The sequence below is a fragment of the Balaenoptera ricei genome, chromosome 13, assembly GCF_028023285.1.
Source record: "Balaenoptera ricei isolate mBalRic1 chromosome 13, mBalRic1.hap2, whole genome shotgun sequence".
Taxonomy (NCBI): domain Eukaryota; kingdom Metazoa; phylum Chordata; class Mammalia; order Artiodactyla; family Balaenopteridae; genus Balaenoptera; species Balaenoptera ricei.
Genome location: NC_082651.1, coordinates 2,740,784 through 2,747,648, shown reverse-complemented (window position 1 = coordinate 2,747,648; position 6,865 = coordinate 2,740,784).

The window sequence follows — 6,865 nt, the reverse complement described above, 5'->3', positions numbered from 1 at the left end:
CACGGAGCAACCAAGCCCGTGCGCCACAACTTCTGAGCCTGCACTCTAGGGCCCGCGAGCCACAACTACAGAGGCCGCGAGCCACAACTACAGAGCCCACGTGCCACAACTACTGAGGCTGCACTCTAGAGCCCGCGAGCCACAACTACTGAGCCCGCGTGCCACAACTACTGAAGCCCACATGCCTAGAGCCCGTGCTCCGCAACAAGAGAAGCCACCGCAATGAGAAGCCCGTGCACCACAATGAAGAGTAGCCCTCACTCGCTGCAACTAGAGAAAGCCCGTGCGCAGCAATGAAGACCCAACGCAGCCAAACATAAATAAAAATTTTAAGAAAAGGGGAAACCAAACACTTGGGGTGCCGAGAGGATGTGCAATGGGCAACCTGAAAACAGGTTCAGGATACACGATCGTCCCTCAGTATCTGCGGATGCTCCAGTCCCTTATATGAAACAGCGTGGTGTTTGCATACAACATAGGCACTTCTCAGTATGCAATCCTGCTAGTTGAACGGAAAGGCAGGCTAAACAACGCATCAGGGATGTGCTCCTTGCTGCTCACATTTTAGAAAGGAGAGATGGCTGTGAGCAGCTGTCACTAGAAACACGGGGATTGCTGTAGGAAGCAGATGGGAGGCGGGATGATTCTGGTCTGGAGGGAAGCCCAGAACCGGGATACTGTCGTGATCCCGAGCATTCTGACGTTCTAGTCTAATCAACAAAGAAATGATCTCAGGCCAGATAGGCAGCTGGTTGGCAGCCCCGAGGACCAGCCTTTGCCTCTGGCGGCCCTTCTTCTGATGTCTGATCCTGCTTTCAACCCACCCTTCCTCTTCTGACCCCCTCTCCTGAAGTTTCTCCCTCCCTTTTTTGTGTCCTTGCTTTTTCTCTACAATTAGCCTCATTTTGAGTCTTCAACCGTCTAAAGGCCTCTTCGACTGCCCCGTGGTTCCTTGGCAGTATTTTTCTCAGACAAAAGACTGAGTCCCTTGCCCTGGGGTCAGTAACAGTGAAAGTCCCTCACCTGCAGCATTGCCTGGTACTCCTATAATCCAGCCCCCAATTCTACAAGACTCCGCACAGTTTCCAGTGGTGCAGATTCCAAGTAGGTCAGGAGCCGGTGTTCGGCTGATCAGAGGCCCCCAGGGATCTGCAGATCAGAGGCAGTGGGGTGTCTTGTAACCTTGGAGGTGACAACTTTCAGAATCAACACAGGCTAATCTTGGTGGCGCTGGAAGCGATGTGGAGATAATGAGCCTCTGTCAACTTGAGAGGAAGACGTTGTTTACATCACCACCCCCTCTGCTGAGCCATTTTTGGACACAGTTGGGCTTTCAGTCTCTCTATAAAAAGAAATTTTAACAAAAGTCGTTTCCAAGTGGGAAAGTGCCGCTGTTTCTTCCACGGGAAAGTAGAGTTGTTTAGCAAAAGCCTCTTGTCCAGGTCCACACGTGGGGACCCAGGGGAGCCTGCAGCCTCTGTTCCGGCCCCAGGAGTTGCCGCATGTGTGGAGTGTGAGCCGGGGTGAGGCTGGGGTCCAAGTTCTCGTTGCTGTCATTTGTTTCTGGATCCACTCACTTAGCAAGATGGCTTGGGTCTGTAAGAGGAAAGTAATCGTCTTCGCGCCTTCCTTTTGGCCCAGCTAAGATGGGATCAGATAAACCGCTGAGGACAGCAGTCTCGGCCTCTGTGCCTCGACTGATGGATTGATTGGGATCCTGGCTGATCGGAGGGATGAGGGGCCTGAAAGCCTCGGCGGCCGGCGTCGGCAGGGGACCGCGCTCTCCTGGAGGGCTGTCGGGACCACTGAGCACAGATCCTCTTTCCGGGCTGCAAATGGCCCCCCTCGTCCCTGGAAGAGTGATTTCAGCTCCAGGGAGAAATTTGCTCTGCTCCCCCGAAGGCTTAGACCACTGGTGTCTATATAATCCTCAGTGCCTCAGGATGGAGGGGTTGGCGGTATTACTCCCAGCTGTATAAACGCCACATAAATGTTGATATTGTTTTAAGTGGCCTATTAAAGGGAACAGCCAACTCCATGAAACCATTTTATTTATTTATTTCATTTTTGGCTGTGTTGGGTCTTCGTTGCTGCACACAGGCTTTCTCCAGTTGCAGCGAACGGGGGCTACTCTACGTTGCGGTGCGCAGGCTTCTCATTGCGGTGGCTTCTCTTGTTGCGGAGCACGGGCTCTAGGCGCGTGGGCTTCAGTAGTTGTGGCATGTGGGCTCAGTAGTTGTGGCTCACAGGCTCTAGAGCACAGGCTCAGTAGTTGTGGCACATGGGCTTAGTTGCTCCGCGGCATGTGGGATCTTCCTGGACCAGGGCTCGAACCCGTGTCCCCTGCATTGGCAGGCGGATTCTTAACCACTGCGCCACCAGGGAAGTCCCCATGAAACCATTTTAAATAAATGTAGATTGCCCAGCTCCGTGGCCTCTGTTTTCATCCTCTGTTACCTCAAGGCTTTTTGTCTTAGAATGAGCTCCAACCCACTGCACAAAACTGGCAACTTGGCTGAAAGCCGAGCTCAGCTCCGTGTCTATGGGAGGGAGGCACCACTGCCCGATTCCTCTAAGGATGGTTCTTCCAAAGGAAGGGGTTGGGGGCAAAGGGAGACAGGAGCAGAAGAGGAAAGGTGAGCATGAGGAAGGAGGAGAGGGTCTGGGGGTTTAAAAAGTGAAGGAAAATAAAGACAAGGGGATAAAAGTAAGAGGGAATGAAATTAAATTTCCCAAAGCACAGGGAGGTCATGGCCCACGCCTTACCCACTGCCAGACTCTTGCAGACATCCCTGCTTTCTTAAAGATTTCCCTAACTTTCTGGCTCTAAATCATTACTCTTTTGATTTCCTGCTGTGCTTCCTCTAGCCTTCCCCTGTGGACAGGGCAGGAGTTGTCACTGATATTCCTGCATACCTTTCACAGCTCAGAGTGCAACTTCCAACAAGTCAAAACTGTGGTGTCATCCTAAGCTTGAATAAATATGTCAAAGACCTATTAGATTATTAATAAGGGAACACATATAATAATAACGGTGATTCAGAAAGCAGTTGAAGGAATGGGGTAGTTATAGGCATCTTGAGAAACAGAATGCAGAATAAGATTGTCAGTTCTATCTGTAAACAGTGGTTTAATGTTCTACAGGACGATGGAGCCACAGCTTCTCCAGTGGGTAGAAATCCACCAGCGACTGCACAGCCTGGGATCTAACCAGTGACCAGCAACATGGAACAGGTACATTCTCCTAGAGATTTAAACACCCCTTGGGCAGGCTTGTTAATGCCACAGTGTGACACTGACAGAACAAGCCGTGCCCCACTCCTTATTTCGAAGTTTTAGATAATTCCTCTTAAGATAGGGGTTCACTAAATATTTAGGGAATGACCACAAGAACAACATATAAATGTCACCTTATGTCCTATAAGTAAACAATTCTTTTCTAATTCCCATGACCTGTTTAGTGTAGCTCTGGGACCCCTCACTTGACTGTGGAAATCTGAAGGACGCAGGCCTGTTGACTTGGGAATGCCCTTTCATACTGTACGGTTAACATACTTTAATAAAGTCCTGGGTCACACGTGCACCCTGAAGACACACAGCGTTCGATGAAGCTACGTGTAACACACTTGCTGTGCTAGTAAAAGTCGGTTATTTCATGTCACCTCAAGCAGGCCTAGGCTTTCCTCCCCACTGGATCTCATTTTTTATTGAAAATTTTTCATATAACTAAGATATTAAGTGGTACTTAGAATATTAGCTTTTATTCAACTCTAAGTTGACTCTGAATCATTTCATATGGTTAACAGCTGACAAAAAGCAATGTACTTACATCCAGGTCTCATATAAATAGTAAGGTCCAGTTTAATGGAAGCAAATGAGGAGAGTTTTGGAAGGACCATTGTTTGAAACATTTTGCTAAGTTCCTATGTTTCTCCTCTGCCCCAGCTCTACGCTAAGAGGCCAGAGCTCAGCTCAGCTAAGGGCAGAGTGAAAACCCTCAAAACCCACCCTCATTCAGCAGCGCAGAATTCTGTGCACCCGCCTTCCTGGTGACACATGTGCTGGTGGTGGCCCTACTGTGTCCCCGCTGCGTCGCTCTCCACCCAGAAATCCGCCGCTGGCTGCGGTCCGAGAGGGACACGGAGCAAGCCTGTGGGGACCTGCTGGTGCCTGGTCACGTCTCCCAGACGTGGATCTTTAGTCGCCCAGAACTGCTGTCAGGCTGGAGGGTTCAACTAGTGCTGATAAACTAAATAAATCCTTTGGGGGCTAAGGATTCTGCACCCAGTTCCAACATGGGTTTTTTCCCCCACACCCAGCCATTCCCTGTGACCCCAGCTGGGTGTCGTCCAATTCAACTCAATTCCGACCCAGTCTCCCTGGAGATGGCATCAGATCCCACAAGCTACGGGCTGTGTGCACCTACTGTGCTTCCAGCCCACTGGCTCTTCATCCCGTTTCTAATCTGTGCACAGGGGGCTCTCCTTCCTGGGGGAGTCATTGACTCGTGTGTGCTTGTGTGTCTGTGCATGTGTGTGTCCACGAGCTTCCCTCCCAGAGGCTGCTCTTGCTTTGCCCACTTAGTTTAACACAGTGGTTTTAGCACGGCCCCTCGTGTATGAATTGAGCTTCAAGCTGGGGTGAAGCGAGCAGAGGCTCAGAACTCAGAGGTCCCTCGTGTAGCAGAAGCGCAGGGCTGCCTGGGGTGTGACGAGGAGGTAAGTGTGGAGGGAGGGGAGGAGGAGGGACTGTTAGGAAGGTTCTCGGATGCTGAGCTGCGGGGCACGGCTCTTGCTACGGAGGGAAAACAAAATGTCACATGTAGAGCGAATCATCACCTCTCTTACGTGTTTTGTGTATCCCGAGTTTTATATATTACCCTCTGTAGAGGCAGACAGAAATAGCCATTCTTCCCTTCTCTCAAAATAACAAAATCCGCATTCCTGCCCAACCAAAAGGCATTCCGGCTTCTCTTGCAGCTACAGAGGTCACATACAGATGTTCTAGGTAATGAGATGCAATCAGACCTGCCCAAGGCACTCGCAGGAAATCGCTTTCCTTGAAGCCAGAGTTCTCTCTTCCTAGATGTCAGCTGAAGTGGCTCAAGCTTCACTCCCTCCTGGACCAGGAGGATGGGACAGGCCTGGGAATGACAGAGCAGATCCGGACAAATTCATGGAGCCACCAAATAGCCCTGCACAGGCTCTCCTGCACCTGACTTCTTTATGCTTCTGGTGTCCTTGGGACTGCACTCACTCAGTGGTCTTAGTTCTGTGCGGCTTCTCTGCCTGTCAGCTCCTACTTAGTTTGAATTCATCTCTTAAAACAATTTCTTAGGTTTTAGAATTGTCAACTCTACCTTTAAACATTTTCAGCTTCCTTTATTCACTTTTAACTTTTCCTCTACATGGACAGTCCTCAGTGAATTGGATGAGTGAAGGATGAGTTATCCTTCGGAACTTTTGGTTATATTTTCCCTTATTTAGAAACAGAGGCTACAAACAGGGGATGTTAGACTTGGAAGACATTGCAGAGCTCCTGACTTCACTCTCCACCTCGTTGACAAACACCTCCTGTCCCGTGAGAGCCCTGCCCTTTGTTTCCACTCGCAGCTCCAATAAATGCTTCTTTCACACCACCTGGAAAAATTTGCTCCAAACGACTTAAGCTGCATCCTCCCAAAGAGTGAAGACTTCCAGACAATCTGCCCTTAGGCTATAAAGCAGAGCAAGGCTTGTCTCTGCTGCCACCACTTCCCAGCCAGGGGGACGCCTTCTGAATATGGACAGTTATGCAAGGCCCCAGTCCTTCAGAACATCACCTGCAGAGCTCAGGTGTGGAACTGTGCCCTTGAGCGGCTGCTATGACAGGTGGGTGGGAGAGGGTGGGAAGATGCAGGGAAACAGCAGGGAGGGCCTCCAGCCTCCGAGGGGTCAGGAGGAACCCACACAGGTCCCCAAGGCAGCCGCCATCCTCCCTAGCAAAACCGACAGTGTCCAGATAAAACCTGCCAGCAAGCTCCAGCTTTCCTTTCACTCCGAGGGATGTTAATCAAAACTCACATGGGCCAAATTCTCACCAGACGGACAGCAGCTCTCCCCTCTGTGCCGTCAGGCCCGCCCCTGGCCCTGCCCAGCTAGGCTCAGATGTTTGAGGCCTGAAAGAATAAAAGCAGGAGAATGATCCCCACTTCCATGGACTGAGGAGCAGTGAGCAAAGGGACAGATTCTTGGTCTCCTGTGGGCAGACAGGCTGGGGACGGCACAGATGTGCCCTCAGCAGAGGACCCGGCATCCCCCCAACCCAGGTCGGTCAGGGCCAGGCAGCATCTTCCATCACCCCAGGGGGAGGCGAGCGGGGTACGGCTCTGGGCCACAGTCAGAAGCCAGGATGAAGCAGCCCAATGGTCAGTGTTTTAAGAGGTGAAACAGCTGGTCTGCCATCCTGGAGATTCAAGAAAGGGCTCCACTGGGTTTACAAGTCCCCACTGAGTCCCCAGGGAGTAAGCTGGCGGCTCTTGGGTCCGTGAGGTCAGAGGGCTTCGCGTGGCAGGGGTGTGAGGGCTGCAGAGGCAGAGGTAACTCTACCGCCCTTCAATTCTCAGTGCCAACAACAGGCTTTTAAAACTTCTTCAGTGAAATAGAATACACAGAAACGTGCACTCAGGGGAAGCGTGCAGCTCAAAGGTTTTCCAGAATACCCCAGTGTTTCTCCAGATCAAGAAGCAAGATGTGCCACCCTATATTTAGAGAGAGCTGCCACCTTCCCAAAGAGAAAACCCCACAGAAAAGTGGATGGCCCACCTGAATATGTGAATTTCTAGCAACACGGGTGACATAATCGGGAGTCTTATAATACGTGCCAG